This window comes from Balaenoptera musculus, chromosome 10 (assembly GCF_009873245.2).
Source record: "Balaenoptera musculus isolate JJ_BM4_2016_0621 chromosome 10, mBalMus1.pri.v3, whole genome shotgun sequence".
NCBI classification, from domain to species: Eukaryota; Metazoa; Chordata; class Mammalia; order Artiodactyla; family Balaenopteridae; genus Balaenoptera; species Balaenoptera musculus.
In genome coordinates this window covers 55,924,825-55,947,346 of record NC_045794.1, presented here as the reverse complement: position 1 = coordinate 55,947,346, position 22,522 = coordinate 55,924,825, and the positions used below count along the sequence as shown (strand labels likewise).

General features: G+C 42.2%; 1 pseudogene; it reads left to right on the top strand.

Annotated features, from left to right (window-relative positions):
• Positions 1-15,745, top strand: part of LOC118902789 — a 126,691-nt pseudogene extending 110,946 nt beyond the window's left edge.
• The last annotated feature ends 6,777 nt before the right edge of the window (positions 15,746-22,522 follow it).

Genomic DNA, 22,522 nt, shown 5'->3' with positions numbered 1-22,522 from the left:
ACAAAATGAGATATTCTTATCTCATAGTCATGGGGCTCACCTTCATCAGGTAGAAGTAAAGTAGCATGATTAAGAATGTTGCAACATTTAAGATGGAGATTAGGAGGTGGAAGCAGAAGAATCTCATAGGAGGTTAGCCTGCTTGCAGAGAAATGTGTCAGTTCAGAGTTAAGACAACTCTGGACTACATGAGGAGGTTGTAAATAAACATTATTTCCTAGGGTTAGGTCTGCTGAGGCTTCCACAAACTTCCACTAACGGGCAGGAGCAACTGAATCAAGTTGCCTGCTATAATAGGCAACAGGTCTGTGTTTATTACCGTGTCCTTGCATGAGCATTTCCAGAGCCTGGTTCTCTCTCATGCACAAAACGAGGTGAAATGTTTTGAATCATTAGGCAGCCCTAGGGCAGTGGTTCTTGCAGAGTTTGTTTGTCTTATAAAAGCCTGCTCATGTTTATCTTCCCAAAGAAGGCGTTCAAGGACTGAAAGTTTAGCAAGTTCCTAGAGTGGGGAAACTAATAGAGAAAAATTAGAAACCCATAGCCTGCAATAACCAACCAAGCTTATTAATCCATGAAACTCGCGTAGTTGCGGATCTAGGAAATTCTTAAATTAGCTTAATCCTTTTTCGAGATAGCTGGATTTCTTCAGTGCTTAGGTTATGACCTAGGTAATGAGTGGTATCTAGAAATAATTGTAATTTTTCCTTAGTGACTTTATGTCCCTTTTCAGCTAATCTTTTATGGATACCTCTTTGGTAACTGAGCACAGTAAAAGGTCATCTACATATCATAAAAGGATTGATTTCCAGGGACTGAAGGGAGCTTACATCTTGGGGGAGAACTTGGGAGAGTACTTGGGAGAAATAAGAAGGGGCCTCAGTGAACCCTTGAGACATGACTGTCCAGGTATATTACTGATTGTGAAACAGAGTTCCCCGACTTCGAGTTACCCTGCTGAGTTACTTTGTTCCCTTTCTTTTTTTTTTTAAATTGAAGTACAGTAAATTTACAATGTTGTGTTAGTTTCAAGTATACAGCAAAGTGATTCAGTTATATATATATGGATATATAAAAAGAATAGATATGGATATGGAGGGATACATAATATCCCTCCATATCCATATCTATTCTTTTTCAGATTCTTTTCCCTTTAGGTTATTACAAAATATTGAGTATAGTTCCCTATGCTATACAGTAGGTCCTTGTTGATTATCTATTTCATATAGAGAAGTGTGTATATGTTAATCCCAAACTCCTAATTTATCCCTCCTCCTCCCCTTTCCCCTTTGGTAACCATAAGTTTGTTTTCTATTTTTATGGGTCTATTCTGATTTGTACATAAGTTCATTTGTATCATTTTTTTAGACTCCACATATAAGTGATATCATATGATGTTTGTCTTTCTCTGTGACTTACTTCACTTAATATGATAATCTCTAGGTCCATCCATGTTGCTGCAAATGGCATTATTTCATTCTTTTTTATGGTACTTTATTGCCTTTCTTGTCCTGCCCCTATTTCCCTCAGGATTGAGGAGTATCAGAGAAAATGGGGGATTGAAAATGAGTCGGGCACTTCCAGGTACAAAAGCCCCTTCATGTCCCCTGGTTCTTATTTGTAGAAAAAGGCTTTAGTCTCCTAGGCCTTCCCTGAGTTCCAAAGAGCAGACTCAAGCAGTTACTAATTAAGGAAGTGAGGAAATGCAGAAACAAAGGAAAAGCAGTTGAACAAGAAAAATAATGATAGGCTAGGCAAGAGTTAAGTGATAAAACAGAGTCTTAGTTCCTCAATCCATATACTAATCGGATTACTATATCCAATTATATACTAATCAGATGCATACCTCTGAGTTGTTCTGTAGAAACTAAGACCCCCGCCCAGATGGAGGATGGTGACTCATGCTGACCACAAGCACATAGACCCCAGACTGGTTGGAAACAGAAGGTTGATGATTAAGATTCCCAAAACATCATCCTGTTACCTCACCACTAACCAATCAGAAGAAAGTCCATGAGCTGCAACCCTTACTCCAAATGTTGCCTTTAAAAAACCCTCCCCTGAAAGCTACCGGGGAGTTGAGTCTTTTGAGAAAGAGCCACCTGTTCTCTTTGCTTGTTGCCTGCAGTAAGCGCTGTGTTTCCTTCACCACAACCTGGTGTTAGTAGCTTGGCTTTGCTGCTCACGAGCAAGTGGACCTGAGTTCCGTTCGGTAACAATTGTTCCAAGTAAAGGAAAATAGTTGTTGGTTATTGGGGGTCTAAGAATGTTGCAAAATGCTGAACAAAGGTCTACAATAGTGAACCATTTTGAGTCTGGTGGGACTTGTGACAAAAGGGTATTTGGGTTTGAGACAACTGAGAAACTGGGAAAATGATCTTGTTAATAGCTCTTAAATCCTAAACAAATCACCATCCCAATCCATTTGGTTTTTAAACTGGCAGGATCTGTGTGTAGCAGGGGCTGGTAGAGGGAATGACTAACCTTTGGGTGATTACATCTTCTGATGTGAGTGTGAGGCCCTGTATGGCCTCAGGATTCAGTGGGTATTGAGGTAATTTAGGAAGAGGTTTAGTAATATCTACCTGTATCTTTATAGGCTCTGCACTTGTTATTCTCCCAATGTCAGCACTAGAAATTGCCCACAGATTTTTGGACATCTCGATTAATTTAGGGGACTTTTGTTGGAATTCTTCCTCTTCTGTATCAAGAACAGATTGCATGAACATAGAAGATAAGGTTCAGGTTGGTCAGGAAATTCTAAAGTGAGGTCTCCATTGGAAGCAAAACGTATTAGCCCTTTTAATCTAGAAATAAGATCTCTGCCTAATAGATTGACTGGAGTTGTGTCAAATAGCAAAAAAGAATGCTTTTCAGTAAAAGATTCTGGAGTCATTTCTACTGGCTGAGATAGAAATTCTCTCTGAACTTTATTAGCTACCCCCACTATGGAAACCTCTGAGGGATTTGTTGGCCTATGAAAATGGTTTAAAGTAGAATGGTTTAAGGTAGAGAGAGTAGCTCCGATATCAACTAGAATTTGACAAGGTTTCTCATTAATTTTAATTTCAGTTTCCCCTTGGTCATTTAAGGAAATTACTGATAATAGTTTACTGGAGAATCCCTTGGAGTCCTGTCAACTCTGGGAACAAGCCATATGGGCCCTCCCTTGGGAGTAGACATGGGGCACTCGAGTTGAAGCATTTGCATAAGACCTTGGAGGACAATCTTTTTTTCCAGTGTCTCAGTTGATTTCAAATAAGACAAAGGTCCTTAGGCCAGCATTTTGGTGGTGGACCCCTAGGAGGGTGTAATACGAGAGGCTGAGAGGTATTATTTTAGGTCTCTGGTCTTGGAGCTGTTATAGCTGTAAGGCCAACAGGTTGGCAGATTTTTGTTTGTGGTCTTACTCTAAGATCCTTTCAAAACGCTCAGCTGTGGTCATGAACTCAGTCAGGTTGTTGCCTCACCCCGCCCCCCATCCTATTTTCTGCCTTTTTATCAATCCACTAATCTCAGGAGATAACCATTTACAAATAGGGTAGCTAGAGCATGTTGGGTGACCCTACTTATGTGGAACCTAGAATGCCACAGGAAGAGGGCTTCTAGGTGGGCCTTAAAGTCTGCCGAAGATTCAACTTTCTTTTGTTTGCATGATTGAATAATTGGCCAATCAGTGCAGACAGGGGAGACTCTAGGAATGGCTTATAAAAGGTCAGTTGCTATTTTGCGAGGTTTTTCTGGTCACAGATCTCGAATATTATTCACAGGGCTTTGCTATTTTGCTTCCTGCATCCGTTTTTGGTCTTCACCAGGTCCTATGAACACGTGCACAAGTTAATAAGGTTCTGGCATCCCGGGATCATAGACCTCAATAATGACTCTTCAAAAAAATTAGGGGGGATCCTCCATAGTTTAGGAAATTTCTTAACTATGTCAGTCTTTGACAAAGGGGTGAAAGATACCTGAGGAGGTTGTCTGCAACCTCAGGTATTCTTATGTTAAAAAGTAACAGTTTAATAGTCTTTTCAGAGTGGAAAGACACTTCACACAGAGAATCAGTAAAACATGAGGTAAAGAAGGATAGAGGGGAGCAGTGTCACGTCAGTCCTACTGTCTTTTGCTTTAGGTGCTTCTTGTATTTTTAATTTTTTATTAGCCTGTTATAACGAGTCTTTTAATGAAGGTATTTTGGAATTTGAAGGCTTTTGGAAGTTTCTGCAACCCAATTGAAATAGGTATCCCATTCTGTTTAATTCAGGAAGCCTTACTTTCAAATGCACTTCCTAAATGAATTATTTTGTCTAATTGGAACATTCCCCATAACGGCCATTGTAATTCTAGGTTGTTTTAGTAATATTTTTCCATTTTTATAGATATTTACAGTTTCCAGGATTATAGTTCTTGGACATAAAATAAGCAGGTGTGCTGGAAGGTGTCACGCTTGGTTCTTTAGAAACTAAAGATCCGATCTCTTTTAGCTGGCCTTTATCTACACAAAACAAGACAAACAAATATGCGCACTTTAACACTCCAGCAGTAACAAATTACTGCAGCTTGGCCAAGAAAAAGGCTCTCTGTGCACCACCAACAATTCCCAATGTGGAACTTGGGACTGGAAGAAAGGATTGAACAAGCAGACCTCAAATGGAAGCTGCAGACTGATTTCAGATAAATGGGGAATCGCAGCTGCCACCAGCGGTTCCCAATGTGGAATCTGGGGAAGGATTCTAAACAAATGGGGAACAGCAGACCAAACTGCCAGTAGTTCCCAAAGTGGAATCTGGGAACAGAACCGAGGGCTGGGGGTTTCCAATCAAATGGGGAACTGTGGCTCAAACTACCAACAGCTCCCATCGTGAAACTAGTGATTCTAGACAAATAGGGAATGGGCTGGAAAGCCAATTAGATTGGGAGCTCGACACAAAGAGAGCAGAGTTCAGAATCAAGAGAAACTTACCCACAGCCTTTGGAAATGGTGAGAAGGATAGTGAACTCAAAAAGGGGTTCATGGGTACCATGCCTGTGGGTTTTTTTTGTCCCCAAATGTCATCAGAAGTTCACTTCAAATCCCATTGCTGCCACCAAATCTGTTTTAAAAACTAAACCAAGTAAACTTTAAAGATCTAATTGGCTTTGTTGAATATTCATGAATCAGGCAGCATTCCACCTAGCAAGTAAAGGGGACCTCCAAAGGGCTATGGAAAAGGAAGGATTTTTAAAGGCAGGACAAGGAAGTCATAAACAGAAAAAAGAATTATTTCAGGTTAGGTTATCTTCCCTTTGGGAAAAAAAGAGTCTTATTAGTTTAGTTAGCTCATCTTCCTTTTGGGGATAGAGAGGGATACCATGAGAAAGGTTACCTTATTGGTGCTGACCAGAAAATTCCTTACAGACTGGTTAAGACTACATTTCTGGGGGATGTCGCAGCTTCACTTAGATTAGGTATTAAAGTGTGGGTTAATGTGTGGCCTAGCATAAGTGACTGCATTCTGGGCCTGTGGTTTTCTTTTTAAAATGTGAAAGCAGCAGTAGACAATATGTAAACAAATGAATATAGTGGTATTTTAATAAAACTTCTTTTATGGGCACCAAAATTTAAATTTTGTATAATTTTCATGTGTCATGAAATATTATTCTTCTTTGGATTTTTTAATCATTTAAAAATATAAAAGCCATTCTGAGCTCAAGGGCTGTACAAAAACAGGCAGTTGGGGCTTCCCTGGTGGCGCACTGGTTGGGAGTCTGCCTGCCAATGCAGGGGACGCGGGTTCGAGCCCTGGTCTGGGAAGATCCCACATGCCGTGGAGCAACTAAGCCCGTGAGCCACAACTTCTGAGCCTGCGCATCTAGAGCCTGTGCTCCGCAAGGAGAGAAGCCACGACAATGAGAAGCCCGCGCACCGCGATGAAGAGTAGCCCCCGCTTGCCGCAACTAGAGAAAGCCTGCGCACAGAAACGAAGACCCAACACAGCCAAAAATAAATAAATAAATTTATAAAAAAAAAAAAACAGACAGTTGGTTGGATTTGACCATTAAGCCATTGTTTGCTGATGCCTGGCTTCATCACTTTCCCAAGGCCACACAGCTAAAATGGTGGACCCCAGCATTAGATCCAGGTGGTGTGACTCTGTAGTCTGCACATTTAACATGTCTCTCATTTTGTAAAAATGTACTAGTGTTGAAGAATTGAGTCAATAAGACTATAAGGAAGGGCTTCCCTGGTGGCGCAGTGGTTGAGAATCCGCCTGCCAATGCAGGGGACACGGGTTCGAGCCCTGGTCTGGGAAGATCCCACATGCCACAGAACAGCTAGGCCCGTGAGCCACGACTACTGAGCCTGCGCGTCTGGAGCCTGTGCTCCGCAACAAGAGAGGCCGCGACAGTGAGAGGCCCGCGCACCGCGATGAAGAGTGGCCCCCGCTCGCCGCAACTAGAGAAAGCCCTCGCACAGAAACGAAAACCCAACACAGCCAAAAATAAATGAATAAATTAATTAATTAAAAAAAAAAAAAGACTATAAGGAAACATTGAAGACTTTGAGATAAGCAAAAATGACTACTGGATAGTTTTTCAGCGGAATGCAGGAGTCTCCAAGAATGTGACTGGGCTATTTTACAACTCTGTATGTTGTAGCAAAGCAATAGCAATGCAAATAATTCTTGACTATAGACATGCAAATAAATTCTGTCTGGTGGAAGAGCAACACTACCCCACTGTGAAAAAGTCAGTTTTGTATACACTTGTAAATTCATTTCAGTATTCCTGATCTATACATATGTCTATTCTTTGGATTCTCCTTTTGAACTGGTTGTAACATCTACCCGGTTCCATCAGTAAATAATGAGTTAAATAAAATCTTTACCATGTATTCATTTGATATCTGAGTGAAAGTCAGGATTTTACCATTTTGAAAATTATCCTCAACAGTTTTTTTTTTTTTTTTTTAAATTTATTTTTGGCTGCGTTGGGTCTTCGCTGCTGTGCACAGGCTTTCTCTAGTTGCGGTGAGCGGGGGCTGTTCTTCGTTGCAGTGCGCGGGCTTCTCATTGCGGTGGCTTCTCTTGTTGCGGAGCATGGGCTCCAAGCGCACAGGCTTCAGCAGTTGTGGCCTGTGGGCTCAGTAGTTGTGGCTCGCAGGCTCAGTAGTTGTGGCACATGACCTTAGTTGCTCTGCAGCATGTGGGATCTTCCCGGACCAGGGCTTGAACCCGTGTCCCCTGCATTAGCAGGCGGATTCCTAACCACTGCGCCACCAGGGAAGTCCCCTCTTAACAGTTTTGAAGGTCTTCATGAGATGCCCAGTGGATTCACCTGACAGAGCTGGTTGAACTTTGCTTACTCTCTGTTTTTCTAATTTTAATTGTATCTCTACTATTTTTGTGTTCTGATTTGTTTATGGCCAATTAGTGTTTTCCCACTGGTGAGAGCAATGACTGGGAATTTGATTTATGGTCTGACTATTTAGTAATTTCTGTGAAGGGATTATTGGATTATAAAGGTCTGTAGACATGTGTTCATTTTTTTATGTTTGTTTATATGTCTGTTTGACTATTTTGAGCTAAATCAAAGGTGAGAGAGAAAGAAATTTGAAGAGGCTACACTGCTGGCTTTGGAGACATGGTAAAGGGCTGCAAGCCAAGGAACACAGGTGGCCTCTAGAAGCTGGAAAAGGCAAATAAGTGTGTTCTCTCCTAGAGCTTCCAGAATGAATGCAGCCCCTTTATTTTACCCCTTTTCAGACCTAAGACTTTCAGAAGATAGTAAATATGTGTTATTTTATGCCACTAAGTTTGTGGTAGTTTGTTACAGCAGCAAGAGGGAACTAATACAGATTCTTTACCAATATGTCCTCCTTTCACCAGGATATAATTGTGAGGAGAAAGGAGATTTGGGAGGAACTGTTATAACAAAGAATCCATCCGAGGAAACTGAGAGTTCGACATGCAGTAGCTTTTCATTTGCTGAGTTGTGATAATCTCTCATTGACTGAGCTGTTGCCAGGCAAGGAGAAATTCTTCCTTCCTCCTGCTGGGGAGTAAAATAGTACCCTTCTTCCTGTTGGAGTTGCAAGGAATATCTTTTCCTGTTGGGTCTGCAATTGGGGTCAAGTGCTAAAGCGTGAGAGCTCCCCTTTCTGGTCTTCCAACTCCATTTTAAATGAAGTTTCTGTTCATTAATTTCCACACTGCCATCTGAAGCCTGTCAGTCTCACCTCTCCTCCTGGCTGGCTTTTCCACTTTTTCTGTTTATAAGTAGCGTCCTGACTGGACTGCCCACCAAGTTCCTCTTTCTGGTCTAAGGATTACCAGGATGCTGCACACACCTGAGAGGAAGGAAGTCTTTCCTGAACCAGCGCTCCAGCTGTGCACATCCCAAAAGATGTCTTCCTCCAACTGTGTCCTTGTGATATTGTGATATAATAAGAAATATATATTTGGTCTTCCTCCCCAGTTTCTGGTACAGAGCTCCTAAAATCCTTGTAATTTCCTAAGTGATAAGAGGTGAAAGGAACACCTTTTGTTATAGTATTTAGTTTTTGTCCCCAGTTTCTGAAATAGCTCTAGAACAATAAAGGTGGAAGGAGTATATTTTGTTATTCATAACAAGCCCCTTCCAACCAGAAATAAGTTTATGTGAATGAAGTGATTTTTGAAAAGTCCCTAAGGATGGGGGCTTTTTGCCAGGGAAACCAACCATGTGATTAGAGGGTTGGAACTTTCAGCTCCACCTCCCCAGCTCGAGGGAGGGGAGAGGGGCTGGAGATTGAGTTAATCACTAGAGGCCAATGACTTAGTCAATCGTGCCTACCTAATCGTGCCTCCAAAGGGGTTTGGAGAGCATCCAGGTTGGTGAACACATCCGCATTCTGGGAGGGTGGCATGCCTGGAGAAGGCTTGGAAGCTCTCTGCCCCTTCCTACACACCTTGCCTTGTGCAGCTCCTCCATTTGGCTGTTCCTGGGTTGTATCTTTTTTATTTTTTTAATAGTTGATTTACAGTGCTTTTTTTAGTTTCAGGTGTACAGCAAAGTGATTCAGTTCTTTCACAGATTCTTTTCCATTATAGTTTATTACAAGATATTGACTTGTAAAGTTAAGGGCAACTTTGCCAACCACCTTGACTTTTATGTCCCACCTCTACATTTTTCTTCACTGTTTACTGAGCACCTACTGTGTGCTGCTTAATGCAGGGGACACAACTAAATTGTCCTCCTTAGTCCTGCTTAGAACATCCAGTTCACAACAGCCCCATTTTTGGCGGGTGGGGCACACCACGCAGCTTGTGGGATCTTAGTTCCCCGACCAGGGATTGAACCCCTGCCCTCGGCAGTGAAAGCGCTGAGTCTTAACCACTGGACCACCGGGGAATTCCCTGTGCTATACCGTAAGATTTTGTTCTTTATGTGAGTTGTATCTTTTAGAATAAAGTAATAAACATGTTTCCCCGAGTTCTGTAAGCTGTTTTAGCAAATTATTGAACACGAGGAAAGAGTCATGGACACCTCCAGTTTGTTGCCAAGTAGGACATGAGCTGTGGGTAACCTATGGATCTACTGCTTGGGATTGGCATCTGAAGTGGGGACATCTTCTGGGACTGAGCCCTTACCCTGTGGGTTCTGATGTTACCTCCAGGCAGATAGTGTCAGAATTGAATTGAATTATGAGACACCCAGTTGGTGTCTGCAGAGAATTGGAGAATAGCTTGGTGTGGAAAACCCACTGGTTTGGTGTCATAAGTGTTGTGAGTAGAAAGAGAAATGAAGTTTTCTCTTTCATTCCTTCTTCCCTCCGTCAACCCTACAAAATAGGGCAGTCCTTTAGAACTGTCCTTTTAGACTGACAGACAAAACAGGAATACTTCCTTATTATACATTGCTATGGTTTCTGGTCTCCATACAATATGCATGGATTTTGTTTATAGGTGGGGGGAAGCTATTTTTATTTAAAAACAAGAAAGAAAAAGTTATGAGACAGCGATCCCAGTTTTATTTAAAAAAAAAAAGAAAAAAATGTGTGTGTGTGTGTGTGTGTGTGTGTGTGTATAAGAAGACACTGGCTTTTACGGTAGACATTGCCAGTGATAGGATTACAGCTAATTTTAATGGTTCACTTTCATCATTTTCCAATTTAGTACAAAAATAATTCTTAAAAAAGGTACATCATACATAACATTCTCATATTTTTTATTTTTTCATGGTTCCTCAACGATCCACCAAATTGTAAGGAAATCATGAGTGAGAAGCATGCAAGTCAGATTGACTTGTCTGGGGACCAGAAGCACATCAAATAATCCTAAAAACACTTATCAGAGCTGCAAAAATAAAGAACTAAGGATCTGGACCCAAAGCCAGGCCATGCAGCTGTGTTCCCAGTACATTAAGTAGCACCTGACACACAGATGGTGCTGAGTAAATGAACAAGAACTCTGCGTGGCCTCTATTATGCAGAAGTTATCCTCTATGACACTGTGCATGGATTCTCCTCTCTTTTTGGTCCGATTCTGTGGGCCTCTAGAGAAGGAAACCTCTCTCCCTCTTTTCTCTACCAGGCAGGACTTGGCATGCCCGAGGAAGCACAAAATGTTTTCATTCTTGAAAAGAGTGTTGGAAACTGTGTACACTTCATGGTCAGTTAGACTTGGCCCCAAACCTCAGCTTCCCCCTTTCAACTGAGGTCTGCTATCTATGGAGCATCTGCATATATCTATGCACACAAACACACTAGGATTACAGAGGAGCTTACCAGCTAGTTATGCAGTTCTCAGGGGTACTGTTTTCTCTTTTGTCAAATGAAGCTGGTAATTACCAGGCAGGGTTGCCTGGAGCATTAAATGAGACAGTGCTCAGAAAGCACCTAGATGCTTGGCAAACATTAGCTGCTGTTGTTGTTATTATTATTATTGTGTTGAATTGGATTTAAAGATAAATGACTGTCCTATAATGTTTTCGGAAATCAACAAATGTCTGAGCCCCTATATGTATATGCCAGACACTGCCCTAGGTAGGAACTTTTAGGATTATAAAGGTGGGTACTATGCTCTTAGAAATCATTATCCATATCTTTACAAAGGTAATCATGTTTTCCTTGGCAACACCAGCCTGGGGATAAAAATTGTCAAAAGTACAGTCCTAGAGCTGTATTTCTTAGGTTCTGCCCAACCTATCCAATCATAGGGACCCCAACTCTTCTCAAATTCCATTAAAGTCAGTGTGTCACCTTTGCTGGCCAATGAGTCCTCTCATCCTGGCATGTAGTACCGCTCTTGCTGGCAAAAGTAGAGCTGATGAAACCAAAACCATGCAACTCAGATTGGGACTTGAACCCTCGGTCTTTTAATTGAAATCACACACCTGGTCTCAGGACTTAATGAAGCTCAGGTTCTTGATGTCTTGTTGCAGAAAGAATTCAGTGAGAGACAAAGTGATAGGTAAGAAGTGGATTTATTTAGAGAGACACACACTCCACAGACAGAGTGTGGGCCATCTCAGAAGGTGAGAGGCCTGAAATATGTCATGGTTAGTTTTTATGGGCTGGGTAATTTCATAGGCTAGTGAGTGGGTGGATTATTCCAACTATATGGGGGGAAGGGACAGAGATTTCCAGGAATTGGGTCACCGTCCACTCTTTGACCTTTTATGGTTGGCCTCAGAACTGTCATGGCACTGGTGGGTGTGTCATTTATCCTATGCTAACGTATTACAATGAGAATATAATGAGGCTCAAGGTCTACTGGAAGTCAAATCTTCTGTCATTTTGGACCTAGTTGGTTCTAACCAGTTTTTGTCATGTCCTATGGCTATGTCATTCTTTTAAAGGTTGTGCTGTGCTCCCTTGCCTCCTGTTTCACTGACACCAGGTGAGGCCTCCAATCCTTCTTCCTGGGTCTAGTTGCTTTCTAGACCCTTTCCCTGTACCATCTATCTTTCTACTGGGATTAGGTCCAGACAAGAGCATGAGAATCCCCACATGAATGCCTCACTGGAGTGAATATAGTGAGGCTTCATCTGTGAGGAGGAACCACAGTACAGCAGCCATTCTCCTCCAACAGCTTATAGAGATGCTAACAGAACTGTTTTTGTTTTCATCTCTCCTCTCCTCAGGACTCTTTCAACAGTCCTGATGAGGAGACCATGGTGAGCAACACAGTCCCCACTGTAGGGGAACAGAAATTACCACCGTGAAATATGTCTCTTTGGCATATTAATTGTTTTAAGCTGTTATTTTCTGAGAAAGAGCAAACTTGGGAAGAGCTCTGGAAACCAAGTAGGAGTTGCTCTTTTGTAGGAAACTTTTACATTTGTAAAGAAAATCTTCATTTGTAAGGGTGTCTCCCTCTCTGTGCCTGGAGGAAGAGGATGACAAAATATCTAGAAACAGTTATCAGTGGAGAAGGCAAAGACTTAAATCTGCATCACAATCACCCTTGTGTTACTGTGCTTTTCCTGGTAATCTCCCATAACTGACTCTCCCTACCATCAACCCCTCTTTTGTCTTTAGCTGAGGATGGTATTTAAGGTAAAAGCTTGGCTCATTTTGGCAAGTTACTCAGTTTTTCTGTGTTTCTGCCATGTATACATGTTATTAAACTTTGTTTCATTTTCTCCTGTTAACCTGTTTTATGTCAATTTTAGTTCTTAAACCAGAAGAACCTAGAAGGGTAGAGAAATATTTCTTCCTCCCAGACACTGCTTTCCTCTGGGCTGATAACATGGCTCTCTCTGCCTGACTTCACTTCCCCCAGAGGCCTCCTTGGTTCTTCCTTTGATCCTTTCCCGGACAGAAGTTCCTACCAAACCTCTAGACACACCCCACTCCTGAGTCCTTAGACTCTCAAGATGGAACCCCTGCTGCACAGTAACTGAAATACAGGCAGAGCAAAAACTATGCTATTTTTAAAATCACATCTCTGTAACTAAGCCCTAGGCCCTTTAACTGTACCCCAAGTAATGTGATTTCAAGACCCTTCAGTTCTTGGGTCATCCTCTCAGGACACTTTATAATGTGTCAGTTGTTAAAAAAATTATTCTGACATTTGTTAAAATGTTAAGGAAGACATTATTCAAGACTATTGCAGGGCTTCCCTGGTGGCGCAGTGGTTAAGAATCCGCCTGCCAATGCAGGGAACACGGGTTTGATCCCCAGTCTGGGAAGATCCCACATGCAGCAGAGCAAATAAGCCCCTGCGCCACAACTACTGAAGCCCGCGTGCCTAGAGCCCGTGCTCCGCAACAAGAGAAGCCACCGTAACGAGAAGCCCCCAAACCACATCGAAGAGTAGCCCCTGCTCGCTGCAACTAGAGAAAGCCCACGCACAGCAACGAAGACCCAATGCAGACAAAAATTTTTTTTAAAAAGACTATTGCAATCGAAGTATTGTAATAGGGGAGAAAGATTCAGCTCATCTCCAAATACAGCCAAGACAGTTGGGGATTTATAGCCTTGAGCTGAGTGAGGAGTCAGTGGATGGAAAATTACTAGGAGGCAACATCAAGGGTAGAAGGATTCTAAGTAAACTGACTTAGCAGGATTCTTGCTACAACTGGGCTAGGTAGGCTGAAGATAAAACATGGGCCAAGTTCAAGGCCTAGTTGAAAATATGTCTTAGAGGAGCCTAAGTTTGGTTAAGGAGAGAATCTTTGTTACAATATTGCCTGTTTTAAAATGTGGGTGCTGCAGGAATTCCCTGGTGGTCCTGTGGTTAGGGTCTGGGTTTGATCCCTGGTCAGGGAACTAAGATCCCACAAGCTGCACAGTGGCCAAAAATAAATAAAATAAAATAACATAAAAAAAAATGTGAGTGCTGAAACTGAATAATGTAACACAGACATGATCTGATCAGTGCATGGTCTAGAAGGGTTCTGTCCTTTCTTGATATGAATGCTAAATTTCTCTAATGTCTAAGGTTGATGTGAGATTGCTGGGTAACCACAGAACCCCATTATATGGTTGGCTCATAATTAAGATTGCAGGCAACTAAAACATCAGGTGTTTACTCACAAGAATTCTCTCTTTTCAATCTTTCCATCACCGTACTACTAATGCTGAAAACTTGGGCTCTGTGCATCAGTACTGAATCAAATCTCAGAGAGTTTTGGGTGAGGTAGAAAAGAATAGCTTTATTGCTTTGGCAGGCAAAGGGGGACACAGTGGGCTCGTGCCCTGAAAAACTGTTTGTCCCAACCTGGGAGGATTTGGTGAGTTTTATAGCAATGGTTCAAGGGCAGAGGAGTTGCTGATAAAAAATCAGGGTGTGTGCAGGGCCTGCACTCCTTTAATCTGGTCTCAGGTGGTCTCCTGATGAGCTTTTCTGGTTCCATTAATCTGGCCTCAGGTGGTCTCCTGATAAACTTCTCTAGGTTATCAGACTGTGATCTTCTCTGGAATGAAGAATGCTAACATCTTCCATTTGTTGGGGGTTTTAGTTCTGTAAAGAGCTCAAAGATATTGTTATGTGTATCCCTTCAAGGGGAACCAGGACCTTGCCCCAAGGCTGCACTATTGTTTCTTGGCTGCTCCTCCCTTGTCTCTGCATCCTCTCCCTTCCCTGATTAGGAACTTCAAATCTGCCCTTTGGAACTCAGGGAAGGTCATGGAGGATAGAGTCTATTCCCTACAAACAAGAGACAGGGGACACGGAAAAACTTCTGTGCCCAGGAGCCCCAGGGTCCTGCTAGGTTTCACTACCCAAATAATATTGCTCAAATATAGACCTGAGTGTTTTCCAGCTCCAGCCCTGGATGCTACAGCAGCAAGATCTTGATGCCCAATAAGAACCAGATTGCCACTTATTGACTCCTTTTTAAGGAGGGACTGATGGTGGCCAAGAAGGATATCCCATGCCTAAACACCCTGTTGGGGAGGAAGAAATTTTCCTCTACCCTTCTAGGCTCTCTTGCCTGGTCTAGGGATTAAATTGACATGAAACAAATTAACAGGAGAAAATCAAAGTTTAGTAACATGTATACATGGGAGAAACCCAGGAAAACTGAGTAACTCACCGAAATGGCCAGAGCCCTCATCTTGAACACCACTGTCAGCTAAAGACGAAAGAAGATGTTGAGGGTGGGGAGAGTCAGTGATGGGAGGTTATCAGGAAAAGCAAGTAAACAAGGGTGAGTGTGATGCAGATTTAAGTCATTGCCTTCTCCATTGATAAGTGTTTGCAGAGATCATGGTCATCCTCCTCTTCCAGCAAGGAGGGAGACACCCTTACAAATGGAGATGTCCCTTACAAAAGGGCAACTCCTACTAGGTTTTCAGAGCCCTTCCCATGTCTGCTGTTTCTCAGAAAATAACCACCTCAAAACAATTAACATGCCAAAGAGACATATTTTAGGGTGGCAAATTCTACTCCCCTATAGCCTGGAGCTGGCAGATAAGAATGTGCCCAATCTTCACATTATGAAGGCCATTCACTCTCTCAAATGACAAGGCTATGTGAAAGAACAGTTTGCCTGAAGACGTTTCTATTGGTACCTTACCAAGGAGGGTGTCCAGTATCTCTGTGATAACTTCCACCTGCCCCCTGAGCCACAGCCGTCTTGAGACTGACAGGTCAAGGCCCAAGGGTCTGGAGAGAGAGTGACCTGCAAGACTCACCTGAGGGGACGCCTACAGAGACACCTACAGAGAAGCTCTGTGCCCCCTGGTGTGGACAAGAAAATCAAGGCTGGGGCGGGGTCAGCAACCAGATTCCAGTTTAGAGGTGAATTCGGTTGTGGATATGGTCAGCTACCTCAATAAAGTTGGAGGAGATTGTTTTTTGTTAAATAAATCTATAGCCAGGAAAATGTGTGTGTGTGTGTGTGTATTTATATATATATAACAAGCAGAAACCTGTGGAACCCTTCTGGGTACAAAAGCCCCTCTGTGTCCCGTTTCTTCTTTGTAGAAAAAGGCTTTGGTCCCCTAAGCCTTCCTTGAGTTCCAAAGAGCAGACTCAAGCAGTTACTAATTAGGGAAATGAGGGAATGTAGAAACAAAGGAAAAGCAGTCACGAAGCAAGTTCAGCAGTCAGTTTTAGTTCCTCCTCAAGGGATATACATAACAATCCGATGCATATCGTTGGGTTGTTATACAGAAACTAAGACCCCCCCACCCAGGTAAAGAATGGTGACTACATGCTGACCCCAGACTGGTTGGAACAAGAAGGTTGATGATTAAGATTCCTGAAATATCACCATGTTACCTCACAACCAACCAATCAGAAGAAAGTCTGTGAGCTACAACCCTCACCCTAAATATTGCCTTTAGAAACCCTTCCCTGAAAGCCATCTGGAAGTTTGGGTCTTTTGAGCATGAACTGCCCATTCTCCTTGTTTGGCACCCTGCAGTAAACACTGTACTTTCCTTCACCACAACCTGGTGTCAGTAAATTGGCTTTGCTGTGTGGTGGGTGAGCAGATCCAAGTTCAATTCAGTAACAATATCAACTTCCAATTATCTACCCAATAAAATCCATCCACTTTAGCACAGCACATAAACCCATCACAGTGGGATCAATTAGTGTTAGTAAATTCTCCCATGTAGGGAAGCAGAATTTGTCACCCCAAAATATGTCTCTTTGGCATATGAATTATTTTAAGCTGGTTATTTTTTGAGAAATAGCAGACATGGGAAACACTCTGAAAACTGAATAGGAGTTACCCTTTTGTAAGAAATATTTACATATATAAAGGGAAATCTCCATTTGTAAGGATGTCCTCTTCACTGTACCAGGAAGAGTAGGGTGACCAGTACTCAAGAAACTTATCAATGGAGAAGGCAAAGACTTAAATCTCACCCTTGTTTACTGTGCTTTTCCTGGTAACCTCCCAAACTGACTCTCCCCACCCTCAATATCCTCTTTTGTCCTTAGCTGAAGATGGTATGTAAAAGTCGGCCATTTTGATGAGTTACTCATTTTTTCTGGGTCTCTCCCATGTATACATGTTATTAAACTTTGTTTGATTTTCTCCTGTTAATCTGTCTCATGCCATTTAATTCTTAGGCCAGGCAGAAGAACCTAAAAGGGTAGAGAAAGATGTCTTCCTTCCCAACACCCACATCTGAGAATCTCAGAGTCTAATCCAGACTCCCCAGAGAAACAGACCAACAGTATAGATAGAAAGATAGACATAAAAGGAGATTTATTATAAGGACTGGTTCATGAGGTGATGAAGGCTGAGAAGTCCCACGATCTGCTATCTGCAAGCTGGAGAAACAGGAATGCTGGTGGTGTAATTCAGTCTGAGTCCAAAGACCTAAGAATTAGGGAGTTAGTGGTGTGAGTCCTGATCTGAGTTCAAAAGCCTAAGAAGCAGGAGCACCAATGTCCAAGGGCAGAAAATGGATGTCTCAGCTCAAGCAGAGAGAGCTAATTTATCTGTTCTCTACCTTTTTTGTTCTATTTGGCACTGTCAATGGATTGGATGCTGACCACCCACATTGGGGAGGGCAATCTGTTTTACTATGTTACTTCTTCAAATGCTAATATATTTCAGAAACACCTTTGCAGACACACCAGCTATCAGGGCATCCCTTAGCCCAATCAAGTTGACACATAAAATTAACCATCACAGGAGGGGTAGGACCTAAGGTGGCTTGATGGGGGTGGGGTCCTACTCAAGACCCCAGAGAAACTGGGGCACAGATGCCAAGAACCATGTTGTGGAGGGCTGCTGAGATCAAAACCAGCAAGTGAGTCCGGAGATGATCAGATGCACTGGGCTGAGAGGAGAAGCTGAAACACTAACTCCTAGTGAAGGAGGTTTCAAGCAGCCATGGGAGAAAAAAAGAGCAAAAAGTACCCATCAAGGTAGGCAGGGGGTGGATGAGGGGCTCTGGGCAAATTCTAGAGACAGATTTAAGCTCCTACAATGGTTCCCCTCCTTATTTAAGTGTGAGTCTGTGTGCACAGGCCAGTTTTAATCACAGGTGTTGAAAAAGTTCTGACAAAATGAGAAATTCTGAGTTTTTGAGACTGTGCAGCTGTGAATTAGATTTATAACAGGGAGAGCAGGTAGGTTTCATCTCAGGTGTCAGCTCCAACAGATGATTGGCTGTCTGAGCACTGAGTTGAGAAGGATTCTGAAGATGTGTTTAAACTCAACAGGGAAGTATGTCCACGTAGGTCGGTGGCACCTGCCAGTATTTGTGGACAGAAGTATGGGGTGGCCTGAGAGTCCTATATCACTATTGTAATGCTACCATGGAGAGACCACCTCAAAGATCAGCTGGAATGTCTACATTCTACTGCCTCATGCCCCTCGAATTCCAATACCTTGTATATTCATCTCCAGTATAAGTTTTATATTATATCCTCCAGTTTTTCTCACGCTCTCATTCATATTTATTTCTTTGATACTTTGATACAAAGGTTCTCAAACTTTCTCCATTTGTGGCATTCTTAGTGTCTTGGTAATTTTTTCAGTATCCCTAGGACAAAAGAAATACCTAATAGTTCCATTTATTAATTAGGTCTAAAGAACTTAATAAATATTTATGTCTGAACAACTTAGTAGCTGTTTGAAAAAAAAATTGTACATGTAAATTGAAAGAAAAATAATAGTTTTTTTTCATTCTTAAATAACCAAAATTACTTATTAATGGATATGTAGTCTGTTAGGCACTGGAGAGCTTCTCAAACCTTGTGATCAGACTTATTAAAAACGATTAAAAGAGACAATTTAGGTGATACAAACAAACTTTATTGAACAATTCAGTGCAAAATAAGGTAGATGGCAGGAAGCTTTTATAGGATAAAGAATAAGGAACAGGAAAAGAAAAATTAAAAAGGAATAAGGAACAAGGAAATAAGACTACATCCCAGAGCTGGCTTGGTGTTTGGGGATTGGCTGAATGGATATCCTGTGATTCTGGTCAAGCAGAGCATTTACAGGGACGTGAAAATTACCTAAGTTTTGGTTAGTTGATGTGGTACCCAGGGCAGGAGTGAGACCGAAAACTCGGCCTCCAGGCACCAGTGATGAATTAAATTTTGGAGACAGAGTTTTGGGTGAAGTAGAAAAGAGTAGCTTTATTGCTTTGCCAGGCAAAGGGGGACACAGCAAGCTCGTGCCTCGAAAACCTGTGTGTGTCCCAACCTGGGAGGATTTGGTGAGGAGATTTTGTTTGTTTGTTTTCTTTTCTTTTTCGGCCATGGCTTGCAATATCTAAGTTCCCTGACCAGGGATCAAACCCATGGCCCCTGCAGTGGAAGCGTGGAGTCCTAACCACTGGACTGCCAGTGAATTCCCTGGTGAGGAGTTTTATAGCAATGGTTCAAGGGCAGGTTTGCTGATAAGATTAGGGTGTGTGCAGGGCCTGCACTCCTTTAATCTGGTCTCAGGTAGTCTTCTCTAGAACGAAGAATGCTAACATTTTCCATTTGTTGGGGGTTTTAGTTCTATAAAGAGCTCAAAGATATTGTTATGTGTATCCCTTGTGGTGGAACCAGGACTCTGCCTCAAGGCTGCACTACTGTTTCTTGACTGCTCCTCCCTTGACTCTGCATCCCCTCCCTTCCCTCATTAGCAGCTGTTCAAATCTGCCCTTTGGGACTCAGGGTAGGTCATGGATGCTGGAGTCTATTTCCAACAGACAAGAAATGGGGGACATGGAAAGACTTCCTTGCCCAGGAGACTCACAGGGTCCTGCTCGGTTTCAGGAGTGGCTCCACTCTGCGCTTAGAAATTTATTTCAATAACTGGACATCATCGTCCTCATTCCCTGTTCTACACTACTTTGCACAATATTTCACAACTATAGGCCATGGTAAGGGATGCTGCACAGTTTAATGCTGGTCCTGTGAACTACCTTGAGCTTACAGTTGGTGTAGCATCTGAATAGATCCTGTGCTTCTCTTCAAGTTTTCAAATATCCCGTGGCATCCCTGTGAGTTTGCTGTAGCACCCCAGGGCACCTTGGAGCACAGCTTGAGAACCATGGCCTTGGTAGGCACTTCATCACTTTTCATACTAATATCTCTGTGGACGAGGAACTGCCATTCCAGTAAACAAAGAATGTTGCCTGCCATCCCAGTTCTACAAGGATCAAGCCACTAGCCACTGTAGCTCCCCACTGATGGTGCACCCTGAGGGGAATTCAGGATGGAGAAAAACAGGAAGCATTCTGTGTTTTGGGTACTGGCTTAGACAGTTAAGATGCATATCTAAGGAATAATTTCAGTGAACCCAGATTTTTTTCATCTTCCCATACATAGAAAAGCACTAAAATCATTAACTTTAGGTGACTATTTTTTGTGATTAGCAGTAATCTTTTGTTGTTTGCAGTAATCTTTTGATGTTCGACTACATGTTTTTTTTCCCAGCAAAAATCCCCACTATATATCCTGGCTTCTCCCTTACCTCTTCAGAGCAGTTCCTCAGATCTACCTGAGAGGCTATCTCCCAGGCAGGAGTCCTCAGTAAGGTCCCTGAATAAAATTTAACTCACAACTTTGAGGTTGTGCGGTTTTCTTCAGTTGACAGCTCTGCTTTCTCTTTAAATTTTTTTTTCTGTTTTCTTATTTGAAGACTTATTGGCCAGAGTCACGCAACTAATGAAGTGTGAAGAGCAGAAAAAGATAATATTTTGACCATTAGAAGAAAATGTCAGTGAAAATGATGACAAATGGGGAAAAGATGAACTCAGGAAGTCTTGGAAAATGAGATGAGAAACCATGATCTTACTAAATCATCCAACACATGTCAAAGTGTGTCATAAAAGACATTTTCTTCTCTTGAATTAGGGCCAACTTTGGTTGCTTGGCTTTGATTGACAGCTGGGATAGACTGGAATGGAAGGGAGTTGGTGAAACTACACTTCCACAGCAAAATGTAGTGTTGTTTTGTTTTTTCTTAATCTTTAAAAACCAAGTGTTAAAAAATAACAAGCCCCAAATGGAGTCATATGCCGCTGACTACAGCCAACCAGGACTTAATTGTTGTTTCAACCCCTCCCAGAAATGTGAGCTTTAAAACAGTCTATCTGAAGGTTCCTGATCAACACCTGAAGTGACCTGTATGATGAAGAACCCTGCCTTTCCCCACCCCAGAAAAGATGATGTCCTGGCCCAGAATAACCTTTTCTTTTTTTTTGCTAATGACTTCCTTCCCCCCGCCCACCCCTTTCTATGAAAGTCTTCCATTTTGTACCGCTCCTCTGAGCCCCCTTCTAGCTCCTAGATGGGATGCTGTCCTTTCACAAATCCCCTCATAAAGCAAATGAGATCTTCAAATTTACTGGGTTGACCTTTGTTTTTAGCACAAGGAAGAGAGAGAAGGACAAGGAGAGGAAGGGTAGAGGAAATTGTCGCTCCCCTCACATAATTTTTTTTTAATCACTCATTTTATAATCATCTATATTCCCTTGCCTAGAGGCAATCACGTTTGCATCGAATGCATTAATACAGGATGTTAAAGAAACTAAACCTGGTCAGAGCTTGGGATAAAAAGGATGAAAGAATCTTTGGGCTTGCACAGTGCTTCCCTCTGCCCCATTCTGCCCCAGCCTTGGTGAGGCGGCCTTGTCCAGGTCTATTCAATTCTTTCTTTTGTTCCATTTTAGGCTTCTTTGTAAACCAGTCACTGGGTCCATCTGGACCAGAACATGCTGAAGCAAAGCCTCACGGCAGGAAGGCTTTGCCTGTGTTCAGAGTTGCTTAGATGGTCAGAGCTATTAAGTCTTCAGTCATTCCGGAAGTAGGGACTATTGTTCTTACCCAGGAGGAACTTTAATTACCCAAGAGAATGGGGCCCTCATGGGTGGTTCCTTAAAAACTCCGTGAGTCATACCATCAAAAAATGGAAAAAAAAACAGATCCTGCAATCCATGAGTAATAGAGCACTGTTTCAGAATCAGGGGCACATTTTTGCTTTTGCTTCCAGATTCCTGAACTTAGGTTTCGCTATCTTAGAAATCTGAGCTGGTGGTAAAAAGAGCACAAATGAATATGTTATGAGCCCCTTGGTTCATAATCAGCATTTTCTTATAGCCTAGCCTTAGAACAAGGAGCAGTGGTAAGGTTTCGTTCTCATCCCACAAAGCAGCTGTGCTGACACTTCAAGCAGCTGGCTGTAATGTCAGCAACTGACTTGATGTTAGTAATTGCACAAGCTAACTTAAACACTCCAGGCTGCTTTATAAGCGCTGGCAATAAAGGAAGCACTCTGCAGACAGTCTGTGAGAAGAACCAGCCCCTCAGCCTCGGGAGGAGAAAAGTTTCCCTTGTTATAAACTAAAAGGGAAAAAAGACAAGGCACCATATTTTAAATTACTAATTAGCTATTTCATGCTGCAACCAAAGTACTTATCTTTTGGAGCGAATATATCACTGTAATGGTTTTGTTTAATGATATTTGGGAAGTTAAAAGTCGACAATGTGAAATATTCAACTCATTTGCACCATCATTAAGAAATGAATTAGGGCCGTGGCATTTAAGAGTTGAATGTAGTGCTGTGACACTAAAAATAAGCATCCTTTGAGCCCACAGCCCAGGCAGGCCTCCAGATTTCGGGAACCGTGAATGACTGAATCAG